The following is a 17,596-nucleotide window of genomic DNA, read 5'->3' on the forward strand; positions in this document are numbered from 1 at the left end:
TTCTTCTAAATACTATAGTATCGAAAGGGGGAAAACTAACTTTATTAAAACAAGGTTAACATCAACAGTGATTGCATGCTAATAGTATGAACCCTTTATATGATGTAATGAAAATCATACTTTATCTCTGTAATTTCCCTCTCAAAATCCCATCTAATCAAACAAATTTTAAGAGATGGACATGTTATTGAATATCTGAGCAGTATTCCTCAAAACTGTTGCGATTGTCAAAAACAAGGAATAGCTGAGAAAATATCATTTTCATAGTGGGCCTGGAAGACAAAACAACTAAATGTAACGTGATATCCTAGATGGGATCTTAGAACAGAAAAAACTAACATTAAGTTAAAAAATATTAAAATCAACTAGAGTATGAACTTTATTAATAATAATGTAACAATATTTTCATCTATTGTTATATATAAGGTGTTAATAATAAGGGATACTGGATATGGGTATGTGAAACTCTATGTTTTCATGACTCTTCTATAAATCTAATTGTATTCTAAAATAAAATATTTATTTAAAAATTGAGTAACAAGCCCAGCCGGTGTGGCTCAGTGGTTGAGCATCAACCTATGAACCAGGAAGTCAGGGTTCAATTCCCGGTCAGAGTATACGCCCGGGTTGTGGGCTCGATCCCCAGTGTGGGGCATGCAGAAGGCAGCTGATCAATGAGTCTTTCTCATCATTGATGTTCCTATCCCTCTCTCCCTCTCCCTTCCTCTCTGAAATTAATAAAAAAATAAAATAAAAAGTAAGTAACAAAATATACAAAACACACCTTAGCTTTTCCTTTCAGACAGAGCTACTGAACACATGTGATTCTCACTCCTGAAACTAAAATGTAAAAATAGAGAGGAATCGATCTATAACAGTAAGTTTCTTTTTTTTTTTTTAATTAAATCTTTATTGTTCAGATTATTACATTTGTTCCTCTTTTTTTTCCCCCCATAACTCCCCTCCTCCCAGTTCCCGCCCCACCCTCCGCCCTCACTCCCCACCCACTGTCCTCATCCATAGGTGCACGATTTTTGTCCAGTCTCTTCCCGCATCTCCCACACCCCTTTCCCCCCCAGGAATAGTCAGTCCATTCCCTTTCTATGTCCCTGATTCTATTATAATCAACAGTTCATTCTGTTCATCAGATTATTTATTCACTTGATTCTTAGATTCACTTGTTGATAGATGCATATTTGTTGTTCATAATTTGTATCTTTACCTTTTTCTTCCTCTTCCTCTTCTTAAAGGATACCTTTCAGCATTTCATATAATCCTGGTTTGGTGGTGATGAACTCCTTTAGCTTTTCCTTATCTGTGAAGCTCTTTATCTGACCTTCAATTCTGAATGATAGCTTTGCTGGATAAAGTAATCTTGGTTGTAGGTTCTTGGTATTCATCACTTTGAATATTTCTTGCCACTCCCTTCTGGCCTGCAAAGTTTCTGTTGAGAAATCAGCTGACAGTCGTATGGGTATTCCGTTGTAGGTAACTGAGTTTCTTTCTCTTGCTGTTTTTAAGATTCTCTCTTTATCTTTTGCTCTTGGCATTTTAATTATGATGTGTCTTGGTGTGGTCCTCTTTGGATTCCTTTTGTTTGGGGTTCTCCGTGCTTCTTGGACCTGTAAGTCCATTTCTTTCACCAGGTGGGGGAAGTTTTCTGTCATTATTTCTTCAAATAGGTTTTCAATATTTTGCTCTCTCTCATCTTCTGGCACCCCTATAATTCTGATGTTGGTACGCTTGAAGCTGTCCCAGAGGCTCCTTACACTATGCTCACATTTTTGGATTCTTTTTTCATTTTGCTTTTCCGGTTGGGTGTTTTTTGCTTCCTCGCATTTCAAATCATTGACTTGATTCTTGTGCTCCTCTGGTCTGCTGTCGGGAGTCTGTATAATATTCGTTATTTCAGTCCGTGTATGCTTAATTTCTAGTTGGTTCCCCAATATAAGATCGAGGGTCTTATTAGTTTTCTTGTAGATCTCATTAAGTTTATCGGCGGCTTCTAAACAGTTCTTGAGAGACCTTAAAAGTGTGGTTCTGAACTCTATATCTTCCATTGACAATTTTGTCCTGTTTCTTTGTCTCCGCATTTTGTTATGTTTCCTTGGTGCACCCCCTAGTGGTCTTTGTTCGTAGTCTTATAGTTAAATCTTGATTGTTGTAGCTAATTCCAGGGAGGGTTTGACCTCCAGGCCAAGTGGCTATGAGAATCAGCTGTGTCAGCAGTGAGAGAACTTCTGTCCTCTAGGGAGGTGCTAATCTGGCGTTTGCCTGAGGCTATCCGGCAAATGCCTGTGTGCAGGGCTTGGGCGGGGCGGGTCGCACAGGATCAACAGGGTGGGCCGGAGAGAGCAGTTATGGCGGCTCTCAGTCCTGTCCCCAGGGGCTCTGCCTCTCTGAGTCCCAGCACCCGCTGCAAAGCTCAGAGAGAAAGCTGCACTTGCTCTGACCGAAGCCAGACAGTCCCGCTTCTCCCGTTTGAGTCTGGGTCCCTAAAGACTCGCCCGGATCTGGAGCTCAGAGTCTGCGACTCCCTCCCGATTGAAAACGCCAACTGCGCCCTCCGCCGCCAGCCCGCTCCAGGCACTCCGCACCTCAGAATTTGACTTCAGCACTGCGCCTCCTCTGAGTGTCCGTATGCGTTTCTCTTTCCTCCTAGTTGTAGGACTTCCACTCAGCCAGTGTTCCTGTGGTTCTGGGTGATGTCCCTTCCGTTTTTTGGTTTCACTTTTGAAGTAGTTGTTCAAAGCAGCAAACTCCGGCGTTAACCTATGCCGCCATCTTGGTTCTCCTCAAGCTCTTAATCCCCAGTAAGTTTCTTTAAATGATAAAATAGAAGAAGTATATTTATTGACTAAAATTCATAGAAAGCTACTGTTTAATGTAAGCTACAGGGATATACAAGATAAGTTGTAATGTACAATATTCACACTGACACTCTAAAGTGTTCATGGCTCTGAATCAGCAAGTAGAAGATTGTGCAAGGGTGGCCCAGCTTGTGTGGCTCAGTGGTTGAGCGTCGACCAATGAATCAGGTTACAATTCGATTCCTAGGCAAGGCACATGCTCAGGTTTCATGTTTGATCCTCAATATGGGATGGGCAGGAGAAGTCAATGATTATCTCTCATTATGTTTCTATCTCTCTCTCTTCCACTTTAAATTTAGTTAAAAAAATATATTTTTTAAATAATGAAGATTGTGCAAGGGTAAAAGTTAGGATTGAAAACAGAGTTTACCTCCATTCCCTTTCTTCTCCTTATTCATTGTGCATAATTGAGGTCATTAGCATTTACATCAAGGGAAAACAGCAACTAATTTTTATTTAATGCGGTTGATTAAAGAATGTAGAGAAAGTAGACAATCTAGTATGAATGTTTTTTCCTAGAGAAAGACCTTTCTGGTTCTGGTACTTGAAAACTGTACTTCCTTACAGAAACCTCTCAACTAAAACATCATAAATAGAAGTCTAGGAATCAACATATCCTATCCTATCATGTATTAAACTCCCTGTCAATTTCAGATTGATAGTAGTGATGAGTGACTATTATATAGCTTTATCATTATTTTCTGACTTTCAAGGGCAAATGATAGGACTGCTGTTTGTGGTATCCTTGTGGTCAAATGTGGCCCCTGCCACTGGTTCTAATCAATGATCACCACTTCCAGGTTGGCGTGTTTTACTGGTGACAGGAGAGCCTCTAGTGCTCTCTTTCTGCCATGATGACCAATAAAAACAAAAACAGTGACTGCTGTGCCAACATAACTCCCACAGTGAGGGCAATTTAAAATACAGATAGATGCAAACTCCAGATGGAAATTTAACATGAGAAATAAACAAAGCAAAAACAAACAGAAAAAGCCCTTTGTGTCAAGTCACGAAAATTAACTTACTCCTTTTGGTGTACCATGGAAAAATATAAGGAGAAAGCATCCTTTTGATCAGGCATCACAGGATCCCAGCAATTATCTATTTCTTTCTTAAATATAAATATCTATATCCCCAGTGGGGACCCCCACCCTGAAGGGGGTGTGAACAGCTGCAAACAGCCATCAGCCCCTCACCCAGGCTGGCCAGGCACCCAAGCGGGACTCCCACCCTGATCCGGGACACCCTTCAGGGCAAACCAGCCAGCCCCCACCCATACACCAGGCCTCTATTCTATAGAGTAAAAGGGTAATATGCAAACTGACCCTAACAGCAGAATGACTGGGAATGACTGGTCACTATGACACACACTGACCACCAGGGGGCAGATGCTCAATGCAGGAGCTGCCCTCTGGTGGTCAGTGCACTCCCACATGGGGGAGCTCTGCTCAGCCACAAGCCAGGCTGATGGCTGCCAGTACAGCAGTGGTGGTGGGAACCTCTCCTGCCTCCTCAGCAGCGCTAAAGATGTCTGACTGTAGCTTAGGTCTGCTCCCCGCTGGCAAGTGGACATCCCCCGAGGGCTGCCAGGCTGCCAGAGGGATGTCTGATTGCCAGCTTAGGCCCAACCCCCCAGGGAGCAGGCCTACGCCAGCAGGTGGTCATCCCCTGAGGGGTCCCAGACTGCGAGAGGGCACAAGGTAGGCTGAGGGAGCCCTCCCTGCCGAGTGCACAAATTTTTGTGCACCGGGGCTTCTAGTCATGACTATAATATGGATGCTATATTGTATGCATATGCATTTTAATATAGAAAGACATACTTACCTGCCATTTGTAGCAGTGGTATCTTTCCATCCTTCTGTTTCTTTAATATTAATCTTGGCAGGTACTAGAAAACTCATTGAGATTTCTTGTGGTTTATGGCCCAGGTTGTCAACTGTGACTTCTTCTTTGTAGCATTGAGATGGTCATCCTATATAATGAAAGGCTAATATGCAAATCCACCAAATAGCAGAACGACCAGTCACTATGACACACACTGACCACCAGGAGGCAGGTACTCAATGCAGGAGCTGTCCTCTGGTGGTCAGTGCGCTTCCACAGGGGGAGCGCTGCTGAGCCAGAGGCCGGGCTCATGGCTGATGAGCACAGCAGTGGAGGAGGGAACCTCTCCTGCCTCCAGGGCACAGCCACAAGGAGTAGGCCTACGCCGTCAGTTGAACATCCCCCAAGGGCTCCTGGACTACAAAAGGGCACAGGCTGGGAAAAGGGACCCCCTCTCCAAGTGTATGAATTTTGTGCACTGGGCCTCTAGTGTCATATAAGAATCACCTTATATCATTTGAGAAGCTGCTGACAAGCAGCACCGGTTTGATGGATGGCCTGAGTTCCACTAGTCCTGGCAGAGATAAGCAACAAGTTCTAAGGGAAATTATTGGAGAACAATACAGTGAGGGAGAGAAAGAGAAAGTAATGTGCATTACACATAGACTGACAAAATGATTTGCTTATAGTTCCAAGCTGGCATAGTAGAGAACAGCAGAGGAAAAAATGTCTCATCAGCATTTAAATAGCTGATCATATAACCAACCTGACAGGCCATTTGTAAGTGCAAAGTACAGAGCAGAGCTGTAAGCTTTGGGGGCCATTCTGCCCTCAGTTACACTTTTCATATTTCAACTGTACATAAGCACAAAAGAAAGGAAGTAAAATCATGACCTACTTCATTGCTTTATACCAGTGATTCTCAAGTGTGGAACCATAGGTGGCATTAGAAGTACAAATTTTCTGGTCCTGCTACAGACCTACTGAATCAGAAACTGTAGTTTAGGCTCGGCAATTGACTCTTGTGCAAAATCAAATTTCAGGACGCTGCCTTCTACAATCAACATTGCTGTCTTAAAATTCCCAAAGATGTAATAGCCATGTGCATGCATTTTTAATTTTCTTAAAAGAGTTGTATAAATAATTTATAAAAAGAGAAAACAACACTGGCAAGATTAAATTAATTCAATTCTATTTTATGTATATACACAAACATACACATATGATATGCAGTGCTTCTGGTAACTGTTTTAGCAATATAGTTATTACATTAGAAATGTGACTGTAGAGTGATAGATTGGGGAAAAAATTGCTTAGAAAATGCATACCCTGTTTAAAGTAGATTAAGTCTCTATGACCAAGATGATATTCCATTCAGTAAAATGCATTGCATGTGTTTATCCAATTTGCAATTGCATTTCCTGATAATGGAAATTTCACTACTTTGTAAGGAAGCTCAGTGGATTGTTAGCCAATGCTCCTATGATGGGATAGGGGTGGGGGAGGCAGCTATATTACAAAATGCAGGCTAAACTTTAAAGGCATCTGAGAAGTGTGGAAGGAATGGGAACTAGATAAAGAAAGATTTCAGAAAAGAACCTTTCTTAGGTGAGCACAAAATTTCCAGCAAACATTTTCCTTAGAGTATTTTATGATTCTAGATGGAGAATTCTGGTCCTCTGGTAAAAACAAACAAATAAGAAAACAAAAAACAAAACAAAAAAAAACAGTAGAGTTTTAGTGGTTATTCTAGGCTGAAAAACTACAAATACAAGTACCCAAAACATACTATCATAATTGTTTTTTCCAAGGATAACACTCTGTTCTGAGCAATGGAGAGAATGGGAAATTAGTCCAGAAGCTTCTACAAGGCCAGGTAAACTTGTTGAGTAAACCAATGCTGATGGATATGGGGAATAGAAATAGGAGCAGCATAGAAAGGGAACTTTGCTCAAACAGAATGCTAGCTTTCCGGTTTTCTTTAGGAAAACAGAAAACAATTCCGAAACATGAAGAGGAGATTTCATATAATGAGTTAGATGCTTATAAAAGTGTTGAAAGAGCTAGATGAGTAAAGCTTAGAAATATACCTGCTAGAGTTAAGAAAATTTGATGTGGAGTTGCTAGGAGCTGCCTCTGATAATCCCATCTGCTGCAGCACAGAATGTGCAATCCCCAGGAAGGTGATGCAGAGGCTGCTGGCAAAACCCATTTCTACCATGAGCCACAGCCCATTGCCACATTACTGCTGCTGGACCTATAATGGTTTCTCCTTATCTGCTACATCCCACATTACACACACACTTCTTGTTGGTAAGTCCCAAACTGGAAATACACTGGCAAAGTGCCTTGAAAATTGAGTTTCTAGGCTTCCAGCCTCTTTGATACTAGGGAGAGCCTAGAATGGAACAAGAAGAATGTTGAAATGTCAAGAATCTCTGGTACTCTCCACCTCTTAAAGTGATTTTGATTCTTATCCATCCTCCTAAACCATGGTTACATGGCATTATACCTCTGCCTAATAAAATATACTTATCCCTCTTACAAATGAAGATACACACCTTTTTTTCCAAAACGGAAAGGCACATAGTTACACTCATCAGCATATAATCTAACTATCCTTGTAACTTGTATCCTTTTCTGGATAATGTAATTCTTCTAGTGCAGACATAATCTCACTTAGATACTGTGTAACCTAATGACCAAATAAGTATATAAAAATAAGTAACCTATAATTTATATATATTTACCACTAATATTATTTATATGAAACTAGTGGCCTGGTGCACAAATTTGTGCACGTTAAAAGGGAATTGATTAGAGGAAATATTTTAATATTGCTATTTGCCCTTTCTTTATAATAGAAGTGTCAGAAATGAAAGAAAATTAGTAAAGTGTATATGAAAATCTCCCTCCTGTCAGAGTCTGGGGCACGCCGTGGGACCCAGAGTCAAGTCCCCGCCCACCCGCATGCACCTTGAAATCATGCGAGACCCAGACCCGGCCAACCCCCATTGGGCGAGATCCAGACCTGGCTGGCCCCACCCCCATCAAGCCCTGCCAGGCTGGGGGCACAGCCTCAGGTCTCCCAGTGCACCCTCAGGTCCCCTGGCCCAGTGCCATGGCTGGGGGCACAGCCTCAGGTCCCCCCACCTGGCACCAGGGTGTGGGGCATGACCTGAGGTCCCCCGTCAAGCCCCACCAGGCATAGGGCGCAGCCTGAGGTCCCCCATCACGCCCCACTGGGTGGGAGGAGCGGCGTCACGTCCTCTGGCCTGACCTGGCACCACACAGTCTCAGGTCCCTGTTGATCACTCGTTATGGCTCATTACAGAAACCCCACCTCTGCTGTAGGTGCAGCCACCTTGTGTTACAGGAGCCCTGCCTCTGCTGTGGATGCAGCCTTCTTGTGATGGCATGACGGCATAAGAGTTAATTCACATATTACCTCTTTATTATATAGGATATTAGAGATAGAGGGCAGAAGAGTTAATGAACAAGAATATGTACATAACAAACAAGGACACTATGACTGTTTGTTATAGATCTCATTTCTGTAATTGCTCATTAGGTATTTATATCTCCTACTATTTATAACTTATACTATCCATTCCACATTCTCTTACTCCCCCACCAGAAATACCTCAATGTGTTTCTTTTCCTGGTAGGGAATTCCTAGTTCATTCTTGAATAGTGTAAGTGATCTCATAATAACCCTGCTTGTGTTTTAGTTTGCCAGTATTTTTTACCACTTAACAGGGAGAAAATAGCTCCTGAGAATGGTTACATGGAAAACGATTTTTTTGGAACTTCATTGTCTTGGCTCTTGGTTGCCTCTGCCCTCCAGGAAGCTAAGAGGTTTATGAACAACCAAGAGGCCAATGGTTTTCCCATCATGGAATCCTGCTGCTTTGATTTCAGCAAGATCTAGCTACTGTTGTATGAAGACTCACCATTTGTCTAGTGGGGCTCAGGAAGTACCATCCTCCCCTTCAGATCATCTAATTAAAGTTACTGAAATATTTTTAAAAAATACAATTATTTGAAGCCTTGCATGTCCAAAAATGTTGTTCATACATAACTATTAGAGAGCCTGGAGAGATCATAACTACTCCATGTTCAGTCTCTTTTGAAGCATCTAGAAAGTACCTTCCTGATTCTTAGTGACTGTGCAGCCTCATCAACATCAAAAAACATTCATTTACTTCTTAACTTTGGTGGCCTGGCACTGTAGACACACTGAAGCGACATCCCTATGGGCTTGCACATTAGTTAGTGCTTACTTGTGTTAAGTCCAGATTCTCTAAAACTAGTTCCCAATTTGATGTTAAACTTCAAGAGAGATCTCTGCTCCTACTTTCCACTTGAATTCCTTCAGGTTTTAGGCTTTCCTGGAATCCCAGCTTCTATCCCAGCTGCTGGCTAAGTCAGTGGTGGGCCAGTACTTGGAGGTACTAATGACTGGGAAGAAAATCATGTTGATGTTGACATTGTACTAAAATTGTGGGTTTTTTTTGTAATTGAGTCATTCGAATTTCTATATATTTTGAATATATAATTGTATCCAAGTAATTGACTACATAGAAAATGTTTTAAATAATTCGCTATAGAAAATTAGCTGTACTGTACTTTCTGAAAAAGACACACTACTTAATTTAATATAATTCAAAATATTCTTTACCTGGATATACTGGGAGTTTTAAAAATACATATATCTTTTTAGTAATGAGTAAATATAACTTTAAATTCAGGATGATTATGCTCCACAACACCTTTCTATGCTAAATTTCAAACAAACTATTATGAAAAACTAGAGGCCTGGTGCATGAAATTCATGCACAGGGGTGGAGTTCCCTCAGCCCAGCCTGCACCCTCTCACAGTCTGGGAGCCCTTGGGGGATGTCCGACTGATGGCTTAGGTCCCCTTCCTGTGGAGAGGGCCTAAGCTGGCAGTTGGATATCCTTAGTGCAGACAAGGAGGCAGGAGAGGCTCCCACCACCACCATTGTACTCACCAGCCATGAGCCCGGCTTCTGGCTGAGCAGCACGCCCCCTGTGGGAGCACACTGACCACCAGGGGGCAGTTCCTGCATTGATCATCTGCCCCCTGGTGGTCAGTGCTCATCATAGCAACTGGTCATTCTGCCTTTCAGTCAATTTGCACATTAGCCTTTTATTATAATAGAGGCCTGATGCATGAAATTTGTGCATGGGGGGGGGGGTGGTGGTCCCACAGCCCGGGACTGCACCCTCTCCAATCTGGGATCCCTGGGGGGATTTCCCACTGCCAGTTTTGGCCTGATCCTGCAGGGACATCCCTCTCGCAATTGGGACTGATGGCTCCTAACTGCTCACCTGCATGCCTGCCTGCCTGATCACCCCTAATCACTCTGCCTGCCTGCCTGATCACCTCTAACCCCTCTGCCTGCCTGCCTGATTGCCCCTACCCACTTCTGCCTGCCTGCCTGATCACCTCTGCCTGCCTCTTCCGGCCTATCTGATCGCCTCTAACCCCTTTGCCTGCCTGCCTGATCACCACCAACTGCTCTCCCCTGCTGGCCTGATTGCCCTTAACCACTCTGCCTCAACCCCTACCACCATGGCTTTGTCTGGAAGGACATCCGGAAAACGTCTAGTCCAGGGGTGGGCAAACTTTTTGACTCGAGGGCCACAATGGGTTCTTAAACTGGACCGGATGGCCGGAACAAAAGCATGGATGGAGTGTTTGTGTGAACTAATATAAATTCATAGTAAGCATCATTACATAAAAGGGTACGGTTTTTTTTTTTTTAGTTTTATTCATTTCAAACGGGCCGGATCCGGCCCGCAGGCCGTGGTTTGCCCACGGCTGGTCTAGTCTGTCTGGCCTAATTTGCACATTTCTCTTTTATTAGTATAGACTAGAGGCCTGGTGCATGAAATTTATGCACAGGGGTAGGGGGTGTGTTCCTCAGCCCTGCCTGCACCCTCTCCAATCTGAGACTCCTCTAGGGATGTCTGACTGTCCGTTTTGGCCCGATCCCAGTGGGCCTAAATGGGCAGTAGGACATCCCTCTCATAATCCAGGACTGCTGGCTCCCAACCACTCGTCTACCTGCCTGCCTGATTGCCCCTAACCACTCCCCTGCCATCCTGATTGATGCCTAACTGCTCCCCTGAAGGCCTGATTGCCCAGAACTGCCTTCTCCTGCTGTCTTGGTCACCCCTAACTGCCCTCCCTGGCAGGCCTGGTCACCCCTAACTGCCCTCTCCTGCTGCCATCTTGTGGTGGCAATCTTGTGTGTTGGGGTGATGGTCAATTTGCATGTTATTCTTTTATTATATAGGATAGGATAGAGATATAGATATACATGTGAATTCTAAGTTTCACTCTATAGCAATTTTTTTATCCTAAAATAAAAAGTAGTTATTAATATTTAAATCTTTGCTTAAGTGAAAACTTCTCAATTAAATATATTGGTCCAGTTAATAAAATAATAGTGGGAAACTAAATTAGGAAAAGCCAAATAGCAAGTATGATAACATTTCCATTTAAACATTAATGCACACTGTTATACTTAAAAGTGCTTAGTTTTAAAAAATGATCTGCACTCTGATCATGGGACAATTTTTACAATGATATATTTTATTGCTCTCGATGGAATGATTTCTTAGTGAGTGTAAAGAGAATAATTTTGTAAAAAGAGATGTACTCTTTGTGAATCTCTTTTATTGTATTCAAATTCAATTGCTTGATTAAAAAAATGACTTAATGCCCCAGCTGGTTTGGCTCAGTTGATAGAGAGTCAGCTCAAGGACTGAAGCGTCCTGAGTTTGATTCCGGTCAAGGGCATGAATCTTGGTTGCAGGCTCAATCCCTGGCCCTGGTTGGGTGGGTGCAGAGTGCAGGAGGCAACCAATCAATATGTCTTTCTCACATAGATGTTTTTCTGTCTGTCTCTCCCCCTCCTTTTCACTCTCTAAAAGCCAATAGAAAAATATCCTCAGATGAGGATTAACAATAACAACAAAAAAGGATTTATTTTTCTTTGCGTGGACTGAAGCTCTGGTCCTCGGTGGAAACAGCCTCAACTCTGCCTGCTAAAGCAAGATCAGGAGCCCAAGGTGGAGGTAGGTAGAAATAAAAGGGGAAAAAAGATAGTGCACTGTAGCTTGTAAGGAGTCTTGGGTCAAGAAAAGCAAAACTACAATCATCAGTTTCTACTGAAAAGGTATGTTTCATGTAATATGGCTGCTCTTGTGAACCTCCGCCCTAACCTTTTAACTATCTTCCTAATCAAAGTGTGCTGTCCAGGATTATATTTCTTTAGGAAAACCATATTGAGGCTGTTTTCTATTTTAACAAAATCTATCCATTGCATATCTGAGTCACAAAATTTTTAGAAGAGTGTCAAATTACAACACTTTTAAATATATAAGAATTAAGTAAATAAATATAAATAACTGCCTTTTGATATCTAAGAGGTAAAAGAAGATAAAGCATATATATTATATATACTAATATATATATACTAATATATGTATTAGTATATATAAGTATATATACTAGAGGCCCGGTACATGAAATTCATGCACTCAGCGCGGAGAGGGGTTCCTCAGCCCGGCCTGTGCCTTCTCGCAGTCTGGGAGCCCTTGGGGGATGTCTAACTGATGTCTTAGGCCCAGCCTAAGCTGTCATTTGGACATCCTTAGTGCTGACGCAGAGGTGGGAGAGGCTCCTGCCACCGCCGCTGTGCTCACCAGATATGAGCTTGGATCAGGGCTTCTGGCTGAGCAGTGCTCTCCCTGTGAGAGTGCACTGACCACCAGGGGGAAGCTCCTGCATTGAGCGTCTGCCTCCTGGTGGTCAGTGTGCGTCATAGCAACCAGTTGTTCCGCTGTTAGGTCTATTTGCATATTAGCCTTTTATTATATAGGATATATATATATATATATATATATATATATATATATATATGCACATATATATATATTTAACAATCCAATAATGAAATTTTAATGCACTTGTTCAAATTTCAAGCACATGTTATATTGCTTTGACATTAGAAAACTGACTTTTGGGGAAATTTAATTGCTCTTGAAATAAAAAGAACTGGGTTCAAATCTTGGACACATCCTGGCTCTGTGACCTTGGACAAGCTAAGCAAATGTCTTAGTTTCTTCACAAAAATCTCAAAATTGCAAGAACAGTACAAGTCACATATTTCTTTCACAGTTGTTTTGAGAAACAAATGACAAAATGATATCTGAAATTACTTGGCAAAACTACAAAGCATCTTTGGATATGGGATCCTTAGACAAAGTGATACTATGCAGCATATGTGAGATGCAACAATTAGGGAAAATTATACAAACAGTATGCTTAGAATCCAATGTCATGTATTCTAGCTTCATTAATTTGTGCTTTTCTGTGATGTGAAAAGTGTCTGTCTGCCAATGAAGAATAGTGAAAAAAATTCCACTGATTTTGAAATAGGCAGCTCCAGAATTGACATCTTCACTATAAAATTGTAAAACAGATATTCTCTAATAACCTATCAGGCCTTAACCAAGTTCCTCAAACAGGCTAGTCTGGGCCACAATGTGTTCTCATTATCCAAGAAGGCTGCCAAGCATTTTGTTCACAGTTCAAAGTGTCACAAAGTATACTCTTGCAGCATTGGCTCAAAAAATATTCCTGAAAAGAACATCCTAACTTTTCTCTTGTTTTCTGTCATCTCTTGCTTTAAAAAATGTGTTCTCATTAAATATGGAGCAGAAACAGAAGAATATATATAATCTATGTGTAGAGTATCCTCCTATCTCATAAAAAAGAAACATGGTAATTAGCCCTCCGACCACTACCCTTCCCATTGGCTAATCAGGGCGATATGCAAATTAACTGCCAGCCAAGATGGCAGTTAATTTGCATACATAGCTGCAATGCTGGGAGGCGAAAGGGGAAGGACTGAAGAATGGTGATCTGCAACCCAGGCAGCAGGCAAGAGCTGGGGGGGTGGGGGGAGGGGCAAGGGTCGCCTTCAGCTGGTGATTGCCATCAGAAAGCCGGTTGGGGTTGCTGGCTGACCTGCACCTGCGATCGGAGGGCGGGAGGGCCGGGGTGCAGGCCAGGCAGAAACACTGGACTCCGGGGGCTGGCGGCTGGCCTGCGCCCCGAGATTGCCGTGGTGATCGGAAGGCAGGAGGGCCCCGGAGCAGGCTAGGCAGCAACCCGGGTCCCCCCCTCCCCCGGGGGTTGCTGGCTGGCCTGCGCCCAGCGATCGCCATGGCGATCTGAGGGCGGGAGGGCCTGCGCCCCGCGATCGGAGGGCGGGAGGGCCGGGGCGCAGGCCAGGGGGCAACCCCGGACTCCCGGGACAGGCGGCTGGCCTGCGGCCCCGAGATCGCCATGGTGATCAGAGGGCGGGAGGGCCCTGGAGCAGGCCAGGCGGCAACCCAGACCCCCTAGAAGCCGCTTGTCCGCGCCCGTGTGCGGCAGCAGAAACCGGCAGCCCGAGCCCCTGTGCAGCCTCTGAAGCTGCCTGCCCACAGCATGTGCAGCCACAGAAGCCATCTGCTCACGCCTGTGTACAGCCACAAAAGCCGCCTGCTGCCGCTTGTGACCTGATTCGGTCCCAGGTTGCAGGCCTGCGCCCGTGTGTGGCTGCAGAAGCCACCAGCCCTGCCCATGTGTGGCTGCAGAAGCCACCAGCCCTGCCCATGTGTGGCTGCAGAAGCCACCAGCCCTGCCCGTGTGTGGCTGCAGAAGCCACCAGCCCGTGCCTGTGTGCAGCCGCAGAAGCTGGCTGCCTGCCGCATCCCACTATGATCCACTGAGTTATGAGGCCAGAGAGCAAGGAGAACTTCCACCCCTGAGTCAAAGTGGGGAGCGGAGGACACGGCCTCCCCTCCTAAAGTCACCAAAGGACAGGACCTAACCTAAGCCACATCCTCTGAGACAGCCGGGCAGGCACCACTGACCCTCTCTGCAGTCCGGGCCCCCCTCCCCCTCCCCCTGTCCCTGCACAGCTCCCATAGCTCCCCGCTGGCTGAGGCAGGCACAACAGGTTTGCAGCCACAGGGGCGATTTAGCAGCTAATGAAAAATGCGAGAACGAACAAATGAAGCAGCTACTGCAGTGGGGAAAAGACGTTCATCAAATTCCTTGTCTCTGAGAAACTGAGGCAGCCAGCACAGGCCCCTGCACAGGATGAGGCTTCTGCTTCTAAAGAAACGTCCTGGGGTTAGAGGTGAGGGGGTGCTGCCTTTCCCATCTCAGGGCTCTAGGAGGAGTCTGTGCTCCCCCTCCTGGTATTCTTAACACCCAGAGACCCCTCCCCAGTCCAGGCAGGAATGTTCCATGCTGACTGCCTCTAGAAAGCAGAGAACAAAGAGGCACTTCTTGACTTCAGGCCTCTAAACCAGTGGTTCTCAACCTTGGCTGCACATTAGAATCACCTGGGAATCTTTTTAAAATCCTGATTTCTGGGCCTCATCCTCTGGAATTTCTGTTTCTCTGTTATGGGGTGGGGCCACAACATTAGTAACAAAGAAACAGAATTTCCGGAGGATGAGGCCCAGAAATCAGGATTTTGAAAAGATTCCCAGGTGATGCTAATGTGCAGCCAAGGTTGAGAACCACTGCTCTAAACAGACTTGACCACTGCGGGCAAAGACCTGCAGCTGAGAGGAGACAGGTTCTGGGTGTTGAGGTCCAGAGCGTGGAAGGCCTCCTGGGGGAGCAGTGGATCTGGAAGCCTGTGTGCTGGGTCAGAGACACGCCCGCCTCCCACCCTCCCCTGCCCTGCACATAGATGTGCCTGGACTGGGTGAGGAGGAGAAGGAGAACTAGAGGGAAGGAACACTGAGTGTTTGTTGGCGGCCATGTAAAAAGGACTGTGACCTCCCCTCCCACTGAGTCACTCCCTAAGGCAGCAGGAGACGGAGGGTCTGAGAGCAGCCACACAGCTTTGTGGCCGTGACCAAGGCACCAAGATGGTGTCCATGCAACGGGGCTGAGAAGGTGTCAGAGGGCCTCACCCCAGAAAACCCAATAGCTCTTTGTGTGAGAGAGAGAAGGTGGCAGGGAGGGAGGGAGAGAGCAAATTGGACTCAAGAGGCCTCAAGGCCCAGATGAGGAGAATATACCAGGGATCAGCATGGACTTGAGCTCTGAGGTGAGGGTCAAGGGCAGCTGGGTGGGGGCCAGCCCAGACAGAAGACTCAGGTCCAGATGTTCTTGACCCTGCTCGGTTCTTTGGCACCTCTGCCTGAGATATAAACTGTCTGACATGGAAGTACAACTCCAGAGAACGGGGTGGGGAACCTAAGTTAAATAATATTTTGTTTTTGTTTTTTCACTTGGCAGAATGGGGGCTGAAGTTGAAGTTAGGTTTGGTTACTAAACAATAAAGAAAGCAACATTTCTTGCACACCCGACTGTGTGGTCTGAGTTTGCTGCTGCCTATAAACCGAGAAAAAGTTGTAAAATGAAGTACTAATCTCTAGGGTTTAGGTCAGACCGAGGAGTAGTGCCACTCAGCCAGAAGCTGGCTCATGGCTGGCCAGTGCAGTGATGGTGGCAGGAGCTTCTCCCACCTCCGTGGCAGCACTAAGAATGTCCAACTAACAGTATAGGCCCAACCCTTGAGGGCCTAAGACTTTAGTCGGACATCCCCCGAGGGCTCCCTGGCTGCCAGAAGGATGTCTGACTGCAAGCTTAAGCCTGATCCCCCGGGGAGTGGGCCTAAGTCAACAGGTGGATATCCCCCAAGGGGTCCGGGACTGGGAATGGGCGCAGGCCAGGCTGAGGGACGCACCCTTCCCCCACCCCCCACCCGAGGGCACAAATTTTGTGCACTGCGCCTCTAGTATGTAATAAAAGCATAGTATGCAAATTGTCCCCTCAACCAGGAGTTGTCAGGGAGTTTGACCAGAGGACAGGGCTGACCAAGGGAAGGGAGAGAAGCCCCAGCAGCAGCAGGTGGCTGGGGGAAGGGAGGGAGGCCCAGAATTTCATGCACTGGGCCTCTAGTTAAAAATAATGAATGAATACATGCAAAGTGCTTAGCCCAGTGTTTGCCAAATAGTAAATGCTGATAAGGTGTCAAATATTAGCAATTAAAAAAAAATATTAAGTGTAGTATTTTCAGACCTAAAAAAATAGGTTAAAATATAAAGCGATACACATACATTAGAGCTTCTTCTGTCCTATTCATTCTTACCCATTCTCCAAGGAAACTGCTATCCTGAATTCAGTATGATTTATTCATATGCAGATTTTTGTTGAGGTAGTTGATTTTTAAATATGCACAAACTCTATCAAATCTAGATAAAAACAAATATTAATTCATAAAAATTAATAATCCTTAGACATAGATTCAGAATTTGATCATACTATTCAATAGTAATACTAATATTAGAAGTAATTATGATGTCTAAAGTTTGTTATTTCTTAGCTATGTTTCAGTTACTTCTAGGTGCTTTAACACACTTCTCACACCAACTCTGTGATGTAAGGTCTATTATTGTGCCATTTTACTGATATTGTAAAAGAAATTTAGAGACATGTAATATCTTAGCAAAAAAATAGAGTCTTAACTGGAACCCTGGAGTTCTGCTCACTAATCACTCCTCCAGGCTGCTTCTCCATAAAACAAATGAAGAGACAGTTTCCTCAGTTGGTCTTTACTCTCCATGCTTCAGTTCTATATTCCAGGATTCAGTGGAAAATTGAATAAAACAGTGATTTTTGAGGTGCCACTATTCATTGACCATAATTTATTACTACTGCAGTGCCCCAGAAATTTTAAGAACTATCCTCACACCTCCAGTAGTAAAAGTCAATCACACTTCCTTGCCAAGAAACAAACCCCCCAGGAATTGTTCCAACTTTACCAAAATTAATAATATTTTGTATTATC

The sequence above is a fragment of the Myotis myotis genome, unplaced genomic scaffold, assembly GCF_014108235.1.
Source record: "Myotis myotis isolate mMyoMyo1 unplaced genomic scaffold, mMyoMyo1.p scaffold_m19_p_1, whole genome shotgun sequence".
Taxonomy (NCBI): domain Eukaryota; kingdom Metazoa; phylum Chordata; class Mammalia; order Chiroptera; family Vespertilionidae; genus Myotis; species Myotis myotis.